Below are 17,562 nucleotides of genomic sequence, written 5' to 3' on the forward strand. Positions count from 1 at the left end.
TTTTTTAAGTTTATTTACTTAAGTAATATCTAGCCTCAGCATGGGGCTTGAATTCATGACCCTGAGATCAAGAGCTGTATTAAGGAGGGGACGTACTAAATGGAGCACTGGGTGTTATACGCAAACAATGAATCATGGAACACTACATCAAAAACTAATGATGTAATGTATGGTGATTAACGTAACATTAAAAAAAAAAAGTTGTAAGCTCTTCCGACTGAGCCAGCCAGGTGGCCTGCTAGAGTATTTTTTAAAATGTAAATCCTAAATAGTATTTCATTCCAAACTGATGCTATTGTTGAACAGCAAACCACCCTAAATTCAGTGGCTTAAAACAGTTACTTACTTTCATTCAGGCGTTTGCTGTGAGTTGACTGATCTAGGCTGTTTGTGTGGGTCGCTCTGCTTCATGTTTGAGGTCTTATTGGACTATCTCCTGAGCAGGTTGGAGCTCAGATATGTTACATGCATATTCATTCTGTCATCCTCTTAAGGGACTACAGATAACCCAGTGATTATCTGGGTTCACATCTGTGATGAATACAGATATAGGAGGGCAAGCAGAAACTCTTAAAGGCCTAAGTTCAGAATTGTCGTAATGCCACATTCAATCATATTTCAAAATCAAGTCATAGATACAAGCCCCAAAGTTACCTTTTTTTTTTTTTTAAAAGATTATATTTATTTATTTGAGAGAGAGAGAGCATAGGGGAGGCAGAGGGAGAGGGACAAGCAGGCTCCCCACTCAGAGGGCCCGACATAGTGCTCGATCCAGGATGCTGGGATCATGACCTGAGCTGAAGGCAGACGCTTAACCGACTGAGCCACCCAGGCATCCCTCAAAGTTATCTTCTTTTTTTTTTTTTTTTTAAAGATTTTATTTATTTATTTGAGACAGAGAGAATGAGAGAGAGAGCACATGAGAGGGGGGAGGGTCAGAGGGAGAAGCAGACTCCCTGCCGAGCAGGGAGCCCGATGCGGGACTCGATCCAGGGACTCCAGGATCATGACCTGAGCCGAAGGCAGTCGCCTAACCAACTGAGCCACCCAGGCGCCCAAAGTTATCTTCTTAATGTTGGTCTTACTTGGCCACTCTATCAGAAATTTCAATCCCTTCCCAGTGTTTCATATCCCCCTTCCCTGCTGTAATCCTTAATTTATTATTATCTTAAATATGTGTGTATTTAAAATACTTAAATCTTGTTTATTGTCTGTATCACCCCTTTACAATGCATGTGTAATGAGAGCAACATTTTCTATATTTTTATTCACTGTATATCCTGAACCTAGAACACAGTTGATGCTCAATAAATATTTGTTGAATGAATAAATGAAGGCATGAAGTGAAATAAGACCTGTCCTTCATTAGTTTTTTTTCTTATACTACCCTTTCTTGTTGTCGAGGTATACTTCTATAAGATAAAATGCACAGATCTTAATAGTACAGTTTTATAAATGTCAATAAAAGTATATTCATGAAATCATAACTCCAGTTAAGATGTAGAACATTCCTATCACTTTAAAAGGCTTCCTCATGTCCTTTCCTGTCATTTCTCCAACCTCTAGAGGCAATTGCTATTCTCATTTCTGTTGCCATAGATAAGTTTTTTGTACTTTAGAATATCATGTATATGGAATCATATAGCATATATGTTTTTCTTATTTCCTATTCTCACTCAACATAATGTTTTTGAGATTTATCCATGTTGATGTATGAATCAGAAATGCATTCCTTTTTACTACTGAGTAGTATTCTATTGTACAAATACATCACAATTTATTCATTTGTTGATGGATATTTGGGTTGGTTCCTTTTTTGACTATTATGGATAAAGCTGATATTAACATTCTTATATAAATCTTTTTGTGGATATTCATTTTATGAAGGTTTTTATTTCTCTTGAATAAATACTTAGAAGTGGAATTGCTGGGTCATAAGGTAATGTATTAACTGTTTAAGAAAGTGCCTAATGGTTATTCAAAGTGGTTTACCATTTAAAATTCTCCCAACAATGTATGAAACATACCAGTTAAAGTTTTTTGTTTTATTTTACTTTGAAAGTTTGTTGATTTATAAGTATTCTTCCTAAGAGGCAGTATGGTAGGGAGAAAGAATAAAGACTCTAGAATTAGTCTGTGGAAAAATGTTTTAAGTATTAAAGCAGTCTTGCTGTCTGAGAACCATTCTCCATATACATATGTATGTGGAGAATATATATACAAATATGCATGTGTGCGTGTGCGTGCGTGTATGTGTGTATGCCTCAATATCTCAGACAGAACTCTAGATGCAGTTTTTTCCTCTGTGCAGTATTTACCTAATTTATGAGGATTAGAATTGGCATGTAGTTTACCGGTTTGAGATGGTGACATAAGAGGCTCAACTCAGCTATTCTCATGGACACACCAAGTCTACAGCCACATATGGAAACATTCCCTTTGAAAGAAGTACGGAAACAAGCTGAGTGACTCCTACTCATTGGGTAAATGAGATAAAATTCATCAAAAAAGATGAGGAGAGGCTGAGAAACAATCTTACCATAAAAACCAACTCCTGGTTAGCAACATACCTGGGAGGGAAGGAACAACTCCCAGCTTCTTCCTGAAAAGAAAAGGTTTTGGATCCCACATCTGGTGCCCCGACTCCTAAGACTTCCATTTGAGGGATGTGCCCCCAAAACATCCTGCTTTGAAAGAAAATAGGGCTTGTGTTCATGAGACCCATAAGGCTATAGTGAACTCAGAGGCAGCTCTTGAAGGGCTTTTGTTGACTTAACTGTAGCTAACCCCCCAGGGCCAAGCACACAGGTAGCAGACTGAAACGTACCCAGTCTTTCCATGAAAGAGCCCCTCTTAAAAGCTTCAGTCTGGGGGGCAGGCTTCTAATTTAAGACCTATTTAGGGGCCAACTGCAATAGTCTCCAGAGACCACAGAGGCTAGCAGGCACCATCTTCCTGCTCATCCTCTGCCTTGCACCAGGTCTTCACTATCTCAGAAAGGAGCTCACGCACACATCTGGCACCAGGGTTTTTGCAGCTACTGACCAGGGATGCCCCTTGATTGTCTGACTCTTGTGGCCAGCATGGCTTACATTCATGAGTACACAGGACTGTAACAAACAGAAACAGTTTTTAACCAGCAATCCTCCAGGGCACGTACAGAGGCAGCAGGCAGAAATGCCTAGACTTTTTGTGAAAGAGGCCTATTTGCATATTATAGTACTGCAGTCTGAGGGGGAGGCTTTTATTTTAACACAAATCAAGGAGCCAACTGCATTACTCTTCAGAGAATGGGGAGGCTGATGGGTGCCATCTTCACGCTTACTCTCTGCCTTGTGCCATATCACTGGTGGATCCACGAAAGGAGCTTGTGCACACATCTGGCAGCCCAGCTTTTGTGGCTGTTGTCCAGGGAGACATATGATGATAGCCTGGCTCTGGTGGCCAGCAGGGCTTGTGTTCATGGGTTCATTGGGAAGGTAGCAAAGAAACAGTTCTTAAGTGGCTGTCACCCCAGTGCGGACAGATATACCCATCCGCAATCTTTTCGTGAAAGAGATATATTTACTCACTTCAATAGCTGCTGCCTGAAGATCCAGCTCTTAATCAGCCTACATCTAGCTGCTGAGATCCTCCCCTTTGGGATACTGACAGTTTTTGGCACACCTTCAACTACTGGGAGCCATTAAGAACAAAAAAGTGTGCTTGGATGATCATAAAAGTTTGAGAGACAACCAAGAGCTATGGCAGGATTGAAAGATAAAGTTCATCTCCTACATAAGACCACTACATCAAGACTGGAAAGGGTAGCTGTTTCATCTAATGCTTAGCAACCGGCCCAGAGAGTCAAGGAAAATGAACAGAGTATATTCCAAGTGAAAGAAAATGGTAGAACCCCAGGAACAGATCTTAATGAAACAGAGATAAGTGATTTACCTGAAGAGTTCAAAATAGGGGTGCCTGGGTGGGTGGCTCAGTTGATTAAGCATCTGCCTTCAGCTCAGGTCATGATCTCAGGGTCTTGGGATTGAGCCCTGTGTTGTTGGGTTCCCTGCTCAGCGGGGAGTCTGCTTCTCCCTCTCCCTTTGCCGCTCTCCCCAACTCATCCCACGCATGCATGCGATCTCTCAAATAAATAAAATCTTTAAAAAATTTTTTTTAAAAAGTTCAAAATAACGGTCATAGAGATGCTCACTGAGGTCAGGACAGCAATGCATGGCAAAGTGAGGATTTCAACAAAGAGATAGAAAATACAATCAAGTACCAAAGAGATATCAAAAGAGCTAAAGAATACAACAATTGAACTGAAAAATTCAATAGAGGTATTCAGAAATGGACTAGATGAAGTAGAAGATAGCGAGCAGCAAACTTGAAGACAGGGCAGTGGATTCATCGAGAGGGTCAAAAAGGACAAAGAATGAAAAAGTGAAGATAAGGAACTTATGGGACAACATCAAATCAGTATTTACATTATGAGTCTTCTCAGAAAGAGAAGAGAGAGAAAGGGGCAGAAAACTTATTTGAAGAAATAGTGGCTAAAAGGGGCACCTAGGGGGCGCCTGGGTGGCTCAGTCGTTAAGCGTCTGCCTTCGGCTCAGGTCATGATCCCAGGGTCCTGGGATCGAGCCCCGCATCGGGCTCCCTGCTCTGCGGGAAGCCTGCTTCTCCCTCTCCCATTCCCCCTGCTTGTATTCCCTCTCTCGCTGTGTCTCTCTCTGTCAAATAAATAAATAAAATCTTTAAAAAAAAAAAAAAAGGGGGCACCTAGGTAGCTCAGTTGGTTAGGCGTCTGCCTTCAGCTCGGGTCATGATCACAAGGTCCTGGGATCGAGTCCCACATCAGGCTCCCTGCTCAGTGGGGAGTCTGCTTCTCCCTCTCGCTCTGTTCCTCTCCCCTGCTTGTGCTCTCTCTCTCTTATTCTCTCTCCCCACCAAATAAATAAATAAAAAAATATTAAGAAAAAATACATAGTGGCTATAAACTTCCCAGACTTGGGGTGGGAAACAGACATCCAGACCCAGAGAGTTTTTTTTTTTAAGATTTTTATTTATTTATTTGAGAGAGAGAGAATGAGAGACAGAGAGCAGGAGAGGGAAGAGGGTCAGAGGGAGAAGCAGACCCCCCACTGAGCAGGGAGCCCGATGTGGGACTCAATCCCGGGACTCCAGGATCATGACCTGAGCCGAAGGCCGTCGCTTAACCAACTGAGCCACCCAGGCGCCCCAGACCCAGAGAGTTTTAAATAAGTTAATCCAAAGAGACCCACACCAAGATACATAATAATCAGATTGCCAAAGTTAAAGATAAGGAGAGAATCTTAAAAGTGAAAAGGGAAAAACAACTTGTTATATACAAAAGACAGCCCCCCTCCCCCATAGGACTGTAAGCAGATTTTTCAGCAGGTACTTTGTAGGCCAGAAGGGAGTGGCATGGTATATTCCAGATGGTGAAAGAAGAATTGCCAACTAGTAATACTCTGCCTGGCATAACTTCAGAATTGAAGAAGAGATAAAGAGTTTCTCAGACAACAAAAGCTGAAGGATTTCATCACCAATAGATTGGCCTTACAAGAAATGTTAAAGGAACTTCCCCCCCCCCCCCCCCCAGCATTGCCGTTTACTTTTTGGGGGAGAGGATAGGAGGAGGGAGGAGAGAAACAGTCCCAGGGAGTCTCCGGAGTGTATGAGACTGGTAATACAATGATGGGATGTGATGGAAGGTCCCCAGGATCCTTTTTTTTTTTTTTTAAGATTTTATTTATTTATTTGAGAGAGAGAGAATGAGAGAGAGCACATGAGAGGGGGGAGGGTCAGAGGGAGAAGCAGACTCCCTGCCGAGCAGGGAGCCTGATGCGGGACTCGATCCCGGGACTCCAGGATCATGACCTGAGCCAAAGGCAGTCGCTTAACCAACTGAGCCACCCAGGCGCCCCCCCCCAGGATCCTTTTTGCTATTGGTTTCTAGACTTTGATGAAAATGATATGACACATGTGTAATTGGCTACCATGTGGTATTCAGTAAACGTCAGTTGCCTTTTCTAGTCAGGCTCTCCACAGGCTATACCTAGGTATCTCCATCCTTCCAGTTTCAGGGAATGAAGCTCACCTACAGAATGAGGGAACAAGAAGTGCAGTACAGTTTGGGTAATGCAGTTGGCTAGCTGGCTTGGTGGCAGGGCCTCACTGTGTCCCCATCCTCCCCATGCAGCTCTGCCAGGATGGGGCTGAGAGTAGAGGTTCCCAAGAGGCTTCCCTGAGGCCTAACCAGCTTGTCTTAGAAGACTCCATGTGGAGGGCTATGGGCTGCAGCTCTTTAGTGTACAGTCCTCTCTTTTTGACGATGATAATTGTAGGGAAAGAAGTGGACACAGATGCTGATTTCACAGGCGGTCTTCAGGGTCTCAACAGCCTTGCTGTGCTCAGTGTCTTGGAAATCCATGTTTCACAGCTAGGACTTTGTCCCCTTCCTGATGTCCAATGTGCATCCGAGTCAGGAATCACCTTGGAGATAAAGATGCCTGGCTGGGAGGGCTTTCCTCCTCGGATATTAAATCCCAACTGAGTTCCAGGGGGCTTCTTCAGTGTGAGAATTTGGGGCAGAAACTGGGTCAACTCATTGTTGTAGTCTGGGTGATAAACCCTCTCAAGAGGCAGAATCTATGCTGGGGGATTCTCATAGGCAGGCAGGAAGACCCAGGGGTAGTCATTATAAGGAATCTGTCTGTCCATCTCCAGCAAGGCCCCATAGGCCTCAGGAACCTCAGGCTCCACTCCTAAAGGAACTTTTTAAAGCTGAAATGATAGTTAATTAGTACAGGAAAACATGAAAGCATAAATCTCACCAGGAAAGGTAAATATATGGTTAAATTCAGGATAATCTAATGTTGTAATGGTGGTGGATTAATCATTTATAAATCTAGTATGAAGATTAAAAAGACAAAAATAGTAAAAACAACTAGCAACAGTAGTTTTTTTGATGGAAACACAAGATTAAAAGATATAAATTATGACATTAAAAACATAAAATGTAGGAGGGGAAAGAGTAAAAATGTAGAACTTTAGAATGCATTCAAACTTAAGTTGTTATCAACTTAAAGTAGACTGTTACAAATATGTTTTATGTAAGCCTCATGGTAACCATAAAGCACAAACTTATGGTAGATACACGAAAAATAGACAGGAATCTAAATACACCACTAGAGAAGATCATCAAATCAAGAAGGAAGAGAGAAGAAGAAAGGAACAAAAGGATTACAAAATAGCCAGAAGACAATTAACAAAATGGCCGTAAGTCTGTACCTGAATAATTACTTTAAATGTAAATGGACTAAATTCTCCAATCAAAAGACAGTTGCTGAGTGGATACAAAAACAAGACCCAACTATATGCTGTCTACAAGAGACTCACTTCAGCTTTAGGGATACACAGAGACTGAAAGTGAAGGGATAGAAAAAGATATTCCATGCAAATGGAAACAGAAAGCCGGGGTATAGACTCCACGACAAAGACTTTAAGAAGACACAAAGAAGGTCATTATATAATGATAAAAGCATGAATCTGACAAGAGGATATAATATTTGTAGATACTTATCACCTAACATAGGGGCATCTAAATATATAATGCAAATATTAACAGGCCTAAAGGGAGAAATAGACAACAGTGCAATAATAGTAGGGGACTTTAATACCCTGCTTCATCAATGGATAGACTATTTAGACAAAATAAAGAAATATTGGCCTTTAAGGTTAACATATTAGACTAGATGGACCTAACAGACAGTACAGAACATTCCATCCAAAAAGCAACAAAATTTATATTCTTCTCAAGTGGACATGGAGCATTTTCCAGGATAAATTACTTGGTTACAAATGTGTAGTAATTTTTTTGCCTTCTGACACACTCATCAGAGGAGTAGGGGAAAACCGAAAGAGCTCCCTTCACAAGTGGCAGGCACCATTATCTCCTAATTCTAAATCACTAGGTGAATAAAAAATAACTGTATAGGCTCCTCACCTTGTCAGATTCTTTCCACAACATACCATGTGGCAAATATGATAGCCTCATTTCTGTATGACTGAGAAAAACTAAGTTTCTTTTGATAATCATTGGTTTAGTGTAATTACTAGCACCTCCAACAACAATAGCAGTAACAGAAAAAACAATATATGAAAGAGAAAGAATAGCCAAAATATGATTACACTTGTATAAGCCCTTCCATCATCATGTCAAAATCAAATTAACTCACCAGGTGCTCCCTCTCTTTGGTGTCATAGGCCCTAAGATATGCCCTACTTTCTTCTTTGAGTAATAGCTATGATTGTAGTCTCATCCCTTGAGATTTTTCTCAGAAATAGGACAGGTCCTCAGTTACTATATATATTATACAGGTCTTTTTATAGCCCAGGTCCCATTAACCAGCATTATATCCTGAAGCATCTTGAAGCTAGAGTACTCCTGTTCAGTGGGAGTCCTCTAGGGAGGGGGTTCCAGTATGGTGGCTGAAGCCCCAGCTATCCACAGAGATGGTCATGCAACATACATGAAAATCACATTTCCTTGCCTGTCAAAGAATGTAGATTCAGACTACCTCATACTCTTTTTGAGATTTGCCATCTTTTTTCTGCTTCTTTCTCCATTTTTAGCTGCATTACCACTCTGGGGTAAAACAAGATCTCTATCTGTTGAGTAGCTTAGTAACAGTCAAACAAGATATCTCAGTTGGCAATTGAAAGGGGAAAGAGAACTGGTTGGGAAAATTTAATTTGAGAAAACAGCATCTGAAACCACCATGCTGTATACATAGAAAAAAGTTTATAATGTTGCATATACTAATTGTCAGTGTCATGTATATTCTAAATACTGTAGAAGTTAGGAAGAGAGCTACATAATGATGGACAAATGATAGCTCATTCTTAAAGATAAGGTTAAGGAAGGAAGGGATAGACAATACAGATAGGAAAATCAGAATGGGAAACATAGGGTTCATATGTATGTCATATGTTGGGAGACAAAATTAACTGTAGTCAAGTGGAATAGGTTTGCAGAGGCCAGACTATAGATAGGCTTTGAATACTATGGAAGATTTTTCTTTTTTTCTTCCTTTTTTTTTTTTTTTTTAAGATTTTTTAAAAAAAGATTTTATTTATTTGAGAGAGAGAGAGCCAGAGAGGGAGTATAATCAGAGGGGAGGCTCAGAGGAAGAAGCAGATTCCCTGCTGAGCAGGGAGCCCGATGCAGTGCTCAATCCCAGGACCTTGGGATTATGACCTGAGCTGAAGGCTTAACCAACTGAGCCACCCAGGCACCCCTGTGGAATATTTTTCAATAGAAGAAGTGAAATGGTTAAAACAGTATTTTACGAAGATTAATCTGATATTGGTGAGTAGAATGGATCAAAAGAGGAAAATATAAAACACAAAGAGTACTACAACACTATCATAATATTTCAGATATTTGGTACTGAGAATCTAAATGAGTGTAGTGATATGGAGTGGAATAGATGTGAATTAAAAAAAAAAAATCCCTAAGAAACAGTGATCAAAATTAGGTGACTGAATAGGAAAGGGATTAGAAGTTTGAAGAAGTGACTGAAAGATGATTAAAGTTTATGTCTGAATGAGTGGGAGAATGGTAGTTCTGTTACAGTAAACAAGGAAGCCTTTAAAATGTCTTTCATCTTAAATTTTCCTTAGGGTTCTTGTGATAGGAAGAATAATGGCTCCCTAACGATGTTCATATCCCAATCTCAAGAATTTATCAATGTGTTACCTTACATGACAAAAGCTACTTTGAAGATGATTAAGTTAAGGATGTTTAGATGGAGAAATTATGCTGCATTATCCAGATGGCCCCAATATAATCACAAGGGTCCTTCTAAGGGTTTGGCAAGAGGGTCAAATTTAGAGAGAAGGTGACTTGACAACAAAAGCAGAGAGATGAAAGGGTTTGTAATGCAAGACCAGGCTCCGAAGATTGAGGACAGCCTCCAGAAGCCTGTAGCTTCCAGAAGCAAGTAAACATTTTTTCTCAAAGCCTCCAGAAGTGAAGCAGCCCTGTTGATAACTTTTTTAGGACATCTGACCTCCAGTATTGTAAGGTAATGAATTTGTGTTGCCTTAAGATACTAAGTTTTGTGGTAATTTGTTAAGGGAATAATAGGAAACTAATACCATTCTCTCAGCCCTCCCTCTTGGGTAATGTCATCCATGCCAGTGGCTTCCCTTACGACCCATATGATGGCTATCAAAAATAAAATTCTAGGCCCATGTTTCTAACCAATGGACTGCACATCCTGAAAATCTTACAGTTGCCTCAAAAGTATTGGGTTCAATTTGTGTAAACTGTGAATAGAAATGTCTCTCAAATCTGATGTGTCCCATTGCCACTATTCCCCCTAGAATTTAAGAAATTGAGGTAAAGAACACAGAACATAGCATTTACAATCTTAACCTCCTTGAAACTTGTTTCTCATTGTTAAGATGGATATAACGGTATCCACTTTTTAGGGTTGTTGAGAAGATTTAATGAGATAATGTAAGTTGCTTGGCTTACAATAAATAACTTGTTTGCTCTGAATGGGTAAGAGTTATGCTGGGTGTTCCAAATGATTTTGAATGTTCTCCATTGGCCTCATTTCCCTAGTTTGAGAATTATGTCAGTTGAGTTTGCTGATAGTTAACTTTTTTTATCTTATCTGTAGGTCTTAGGGTGAAAGAGAAGAAACCATCTGGAACAGACACCTATATATCTGACTCAAAAGGCTATGAATAATTTGACTAGAATCCTAGCCTTTTATTGGGTTTCTTGGGCTTTTGAATGATAATTTAGTTCCTTGTGTAATACTTAGGGAGGCAGATAACTTTGATTATTAATTTACAGCATTTATAATTCACCAAAGCAACTTTTATACTTGATTTATTAAGTTAATTTTGTCTCACAGAGCATAGCCATTTTTGTTAGTCATCAATAAACTGAAGGGGGAAAACAGCTAATTGGAATGAGGAAGCATTTCTTCCAGGCCTGGAAGGTGCTTTCAAAACCAAACTGTTACATTCAATATAAAGTCGATATAAATGTAACTAGTAGAACATTTAGAACCTAGGTATTACGCAATATATAGTATTTTTACTTGATGTTTTTTTCTGTTCAGGATTTTATCAAGGATACTGCATTACATGTAGTTGTTGTCTGCTTAGGTTCCTCTTGCTGTGATAGTTTCTCAAGCATTCCTTGTTTTTGATGATTTTGATGATTTTCAAGAGTCCTTGTCAGGTTGTCCTTCAGTTAGGATTTGTCTGATGTTTTTCTCATGATTAGCCTGGAATAATGTTTTTTTGGGAGGAAAACCACAGAGATAGATTACCATTTTCTTCACATGACAGCATTGTTGATACTGACCTTGACCACCTGGCTGGGATAAAGTTTAAGTTTTTCCACTGTAAAGTTACTCCCTCCCTCCCATTTATATACTGTACTCTTTGGAAGGAAGTCGTTATGTGCATCTCACACTTAGGGAGTAAGGAGTAACACTCCATCTTTGTGAAGGCTGAGTATCTACATAAATTATTTGGAATTCTACATGGGGGGTTTGCCTCTTATTTATTTGTGCGCGTGTGTGTGTTTCAGTCAGAACTCATGCATATTTATTTTATACTTTGGGTTATAATCCAGTAATAATTTATTTTGTTGCTTGAATGTCCCAGTTTTGACTATGGTCTTTCAGTGAACGACTGCATTCTTCTTACATATCCTTATCATTGTGTGTGTGTTTTGTATTTGAACACTTACATGTTCTCTGGCACTGCAAGGTGTTCCAGGCTAATCTTCAATATAGCCTGTCCCAATCCTAGAATCAGACATTACTCCAAGGAACCCTGGTTCGTTTTATGGGAGAATAGTATTAGAAACTAAGATGTAGGTGCATTGTTCTTGATTTTGACCTACTTCCCCCCAAACATACCATAATTTCATGCATCCATGATGCTTTCTCTGTGCAGAGTATTCTCTACCTTTTTTCTGCCTGGAAACTCCCATTTCATCTTTCAAAAGCCTATTCAAGGACTACTTTCTCTGGGAAGTAGTTCTTTGATTCTCTCTGAGTCATTTACTCTCTTTTAAAAATTCTTTTACACATTTTGCATACTGTTAAAGTTGTTTTGAAGTTTTTATGTGTAATATTAATTTCAGGTGTATGATACAGTGATTCAACCCTTCCATACATCTGGTGCCCATCACAATAAGGGCACTCCTTAATCCCCATCACCTATTTAACCCATTCCCCCAATCAACTCCCTTCTGGTAACCATCAGTTTTCTATAGTTAAGAGTTTGTTTCTTGGTTTGCCTCTTTCTTTTTTCCCCCTTTGTTTATTTGTTTCTTAAATTCCACACATGGGTGAAATCATATGGTATTTGTCTATCTCTGATTTATTTGCTTAGCATAATACTCTCTAGCTCTGTCCATGTCTTTGCAAATGGCAAGATTTCATTCTTTTTGATGGCAGAGTAGTGTTCCATTGTATATATATACCACATCTTCTTTATCCATTCATCAGTCAGTGGACCCTTGGGCTGTTTCCGTAATTTAGCTATTTTTTTTTAAAAGATTTTTTATTTTGTATTTGACAGAGAGAGAGTACAAGCAGGGGGAGCGGCAGGCGGAGGGAGAGGGAGAAGCAGGCTCCCTGCTGTGGGGCTCGAGCCCAGGACCCTGGGATCATGACCTGAGCTTAACCATTTGAGCCACCCAGGTGCCTCCATAATTTAGCTATTGTTGATAATGCTGCTATAAACATTGGTGTGTATGTATCCCTTTGAATTAGTAATTTTGTATTCTTTGGGTGAATACCTAGTAGTGTGACTGTTGGATTGGATATCCTCTTATAGTTTTGTTTGTTTACATATGTATTTGCCCTGCTAGACAGTGAGCTTTTTCATGACAGTGGTTGGGTCATTCTCATCGTTTAAAAAAACCTACAAAACAAACAAAAAAACCCATTTGTTTTTGAGAGGAAAAGAAGTAGTGGTGGTGATAATTAAAGGGGGACTTGGGTGAATGGTTTTTTCAAAATTAGAATTTGAAAGAGAGCATACTGCTTACTATACTTAAGCTCTTTTGCTTTTCATACAACTGTCACTCAATGTCATTTGAAAAGGAAGACCCATTTTGTTGTCTTAATCAGAATATGGTAAAAAACAAAGATAACAAATAGACCTCTAGGCATTTTAAGCAGGAAGGGGTTTAATACAGAGAATTAGATGCTAATGAAATCTTTGGCTGGGTTAGAGAAAAGGCCTTTGCTTTCAGGAAATAAGTGATTATAGGAATAGCTATAACTTCTGCCTGTGATCTTAACTATTTGCAGTTCTGAAGCCAGTGGTTTGTAAGAGCTCACTTGGAGGCCATGGCAAACTTCATGTTTTCAGTCTGCTCAAGGTTTTATCTTTTGCTGCAAGGAAGGATTCATTTTATTTTATTTTTTTGGTCTTTACCTAGGATTAACTGTGAACCTGGGGGATTTTTCATATACATGACAACTCATATGACTGCCTTTCTTTAAAGGTGTCTTATTTTTATCATTTTTAAAAAAATATTTTTATTTATTTATTAGACAGAGAGAGATACAGCGAGAGAGGGAACACAAGCAGGGGGAGTGGGAGAGGGAGAAGCAGGCTTCCCGCCGAGCAGGGAGCCTGATGTGGGGCTCGATCCCAGGACCCTGGGATCATGACCCGAGCCGAAGGCAGCCGCTTAACTGACTGAGCCACCCAGGCGCCCCATTTTTATCATTTTTTGTTTAAAGCTGTGGTTAATACTAACCAGGGATGGGTGCTATTGTTAAAGAATTTGTTTGAGTGGGAGATATGAACTAAACAGATAGAAATACATGTATTTGTCAGTATGTATTTGTGTGTGTTTGAAGAAATTCTGTTTGTTTTCAAGGAAAGCCATACATGTTGTTCATTTTGACATCTTATTAAACTTTTGCTTTTTTGGTCACTTCTAGTGTGCTTCCGAAAGCTTGCATGTAGTGATGGTCTTGTGCTTGAGAGTGGGCACCCACTGCTTTGTAAACAGTACTTATATAAGGCTCCAAGTCTTGAAAGACTTAAAATAGCTGTCACACACTCACTTTTTGGCTGCTTTCATGGCCACAGTGACTTTGTTAGCATCAGCTGTCTTTCTTTTTCTCCATGGCCTTGATGACCCCAATGGCCATTGTTTGCCTCATATCATACACAGCAAAGTGACTAAGGGGCAGGCACTTTGAGAAGCTTTCCAGCTGGGTCCCCATACTTCAAAGCTTTGAGTTGTCTTCAGGCTTCTTGCCTGAGCTGCAGTTAGTCATCTTCTACAACTCAGCAAACTTGCAGGTGATATGGGCCATGTGGCAGTACTGTGATGTGACAAGAATGGTTGTGATATGACAGGAGTGGTTGAGAATGGTTACCTGAGAGACAAAGGTACCCACCTCTGAAGGCAGGCTGTTTCTTGCAGCCTTTTGTCCCACCTGATGTTCTTTACTGAAGTGCTTTTCATGTTGATGCCCATGCTGTAGTTGGGCAGGGCCTGTGGTGCATGCATCTCTAGAGACTTGACCTCTGTGGGTGATGTTGCAGGGGGCAAAGGTCACTACCAATCTGTACTTGACAAAGGCTGATTCCACTCCGCCCATGGGCTTGGTGTTGATGCCCCCAGTCTTGTAGATGACCTGCAAGGGCATGTTGGTAGGTCAGGCTTGGGGGGTGGGGGGAAGAGATAATGGAGACCAGCACATCTAGCAGTGTCATGCTTGCCACATTCCCTTTTTTCCTGGTGGTCTTCCAATCTTTGAACCTGTGTGTCTTGCTGTTGGTAGTCAGCATGTTGTCCCTGTGCCAGCCTGAGATGGTCACAAAGGCCATAACCTCAGAGTTACAATCAGTCTTGTCAACGTAGGCATTACCTCCTTGATGATATTATCAAAGCACTCTTATGAATAAGATAATTATAAAATTATAATTTTAATATAAAATGCATTAAGATGACAGAAAAATAATTTAGGGAGAGAGTTGTTTTAATACCTAAACAAAGTCTATTTCAATATGTTGTGTTAGGAATTTGTTTATCTGGTTGCTAAGGAAACTTTTGACCTTTGTTTGACATTCTTTTTTTTTTTTTTTAAGATTTTATTTATTCATTTGAGAGAGAGAGAGAGTGCGAGTGCACAGGTGGAGGGGAGGGGCAGAGGAATGGGGAGAAGCAGACTCCCCACTGAGCAGGGATCCCAGTGTGTGGCTCTATCTCAGGACTCTGGCACCATGACCTGAGCGGAAGACAGACGCTTAACTGACTGAGCCACCCAGGTGCCCCGACATTATTTCTTTAAAAGAAAAATTGACTCTTGAGTTTAAATAGAAATTCACTTTAGTAATGTTTAAAATCTCTCCATACCACTTGCCTTTTTAAAAAAAGTGACATAAATTTTTCAAAAACTTAGTGCTGTATAAAATTTGAATATTTTCCTCTTACCCAGTCACTTAATGGAGAGAGAGAGGAAAGCAATTGAAAGGCAGTAAGGTGAGTGCATTTGCAAACTTAGAATTTTAAAAATCAAAAAACTAAAATTTCAAAATTTAAAATAAAAGTGTATACTCATACATGTATCATCTGAAATAGACCCCACTGTGTCAAATCAGACCTAATGCAATGGTATAGATATGATGACAATATAGTACATGCACTGAAAAAATACATGACACCAAAAAGGTGACATTACATGTAGCCATAAGATAGTCAAATTTTTTTCTCTTCATTCATTTATTCATTTATTTAACATCTATGTGCTTGGCACCATGCTGAGTAGTTGGGGATACATTTCTCATTAAAATCTGGTGGTCATACAAACTAACATGAAGATTTGGAAGAAAAATCTGATAAACCAGGAAAAACTGAAGGTGTGAATGTCTTACAACCCATTAAGTTTACATATTTAAAATATATCTATACCAGAAAACATACTGTTGGTTTTTATAAAATGTACTGAAGTATAGATTCAGATTGGTAAGATTTATCTAGACTTTAAAAACACAAAATGATATTCTTTCATATCTGAATTCATATATATAATGTAAAAATATAAAACATGCTGGTGTAACTCTCAGACTGTTGGAGAAGGAAGAAGGAAAGGATATAAAATAGAGAAAGATTAGGGACTTAAACCATCTGTAAATTTTTCTCACTTAAAAAATGGATTTGAAATATTTATGACAAATAATAAAATTGTTAAATGTGGGTGGAGGGGTATACCAGGGTATGGAATGTTTTTCCTTTTATGTTCAAGAAATTTTATTATAAAAAGGAAAGAAAAATAGTGAATGATAGACTTTTATATAGTGTGAAAGACTGAGCTAAAGACCCTCTCTGTTAATGCTTAATGAAATCAACCAACAAAATAAAACAGCAATAACTACAAAAAATTAAACATGTTCAAACTAGAGAGCAAGAAAGCAGAGTTCTCAGATACTAGAACTCAAAAGGGAAATCACTGCCTTTGGAGTGGCCAGTTGCTGAAGGCAAATGGCCTTTTGAACTTCATATAGATAACAGTATTGCTGGACGTTGATCTCATGCCTGGAGTTGAAGGCTAAGACCTTAGGCCTGTATAAGCAAGGAGTTGTAAAAGCCTGGTGTCTGTCTCTGAAATAATATCTGGTAAAATTCTACCCATAGATTCAGGGATGTGGTAAAGAAAGGGAGTTTTGACTTAGGAACATTGGTAGAAAAGGCATCATCCTCAAAAAACTGGAACTACAAGATTATATCAAAAGGTTAAGTCTCTGAATTTAAATAAGAAATAAGAATAAGACAAATAAGAACTGGTCCAGAACTAATGAAATGCTTAAAGTTTCAGCCAAGGTAAATGCAATAGACACTTTGTAAGGACACCACCAAACCCAAAGCATGAAAATAAATCCTGCTGAAGATGAACTTAATGTCAGAAATTATATGCCACAGAGAAGCCACAATCACAGTCAGCAGATGCCAAAACTGAAGAACTAAGAACTTGAGAATTGATAACAATGTCAAAGAGACTTTGAAGTGGATGTTTAAAATATGTGAAGCAACAGAGAATAGAATTCATAAGATAGAAACAGTATAGTGACAATTATAGAATGGGTTTTTAAAAAGAATCTGTGGGCGTCTGACTGGCTTAGTTGGTAGAGCATGCAACTCTTGATCTAAGGGTCATGAGTTCAAGTCCCACATTGCATGTGGAGCCTACTTAAAATAAAAAATAAATAAAATATTTAAATAAAAAAATAAAAAGAATCTGAAAGAAAGTCCTGAAAGAAAAAAAAAAAAACAAAAACGGAATAGATGAGTAAATTAGAAAGCTACATAGTTAAAAAAAAATGAAATAGGAGATTAGAGCAAATCATCACAGTAAAATATAGAGATCATTTAAAAGATGACATAGAAGCTAGAATGAGATGCAGCTACATGACAAGTAGGAGATATGACAAGGAGAATAGATTATGTGGGAGAGAGAACACCCAAGTAAATAAAAGTGGAGGATGTCC

General features: G+C 39.1%; 1 protein-coding gene and 1 pseudogene across 1 annotated transcript in view; one reads left to right on the top strand and one right to left on the bottom strand.

Moving 5' to 3' along the window:
- FAF1 (Fas associated factor 1) overlaps positions 1-17,562 on the top strand; it is a 500,737-nt gene that overhangs the window by 34,996 nt on the left and 448,179 nt on the right. The gene's annotated exons all lie outside the window — the stretch shown is intronic.
- On the bottom strand, positions 5,970-6,729 carry LOC118019434 (annotated as a pseudogene).

Source organism: Mirounga leonina, unplaced genomic scaffold, assembly GCF_011800145.1.
Source record: "Mirounga leonina isolate KUSES-001 unplaced genomic scaffold, KU_Mleo_1.0 Mir_173, whole genome shotgun sequence".
Taxonomy (NCBI): Eukaryota; Metazoa; Chordata; class Mammalia; order Carnivora; family Phocidae; genus Mirounga; species Mirounga leonina.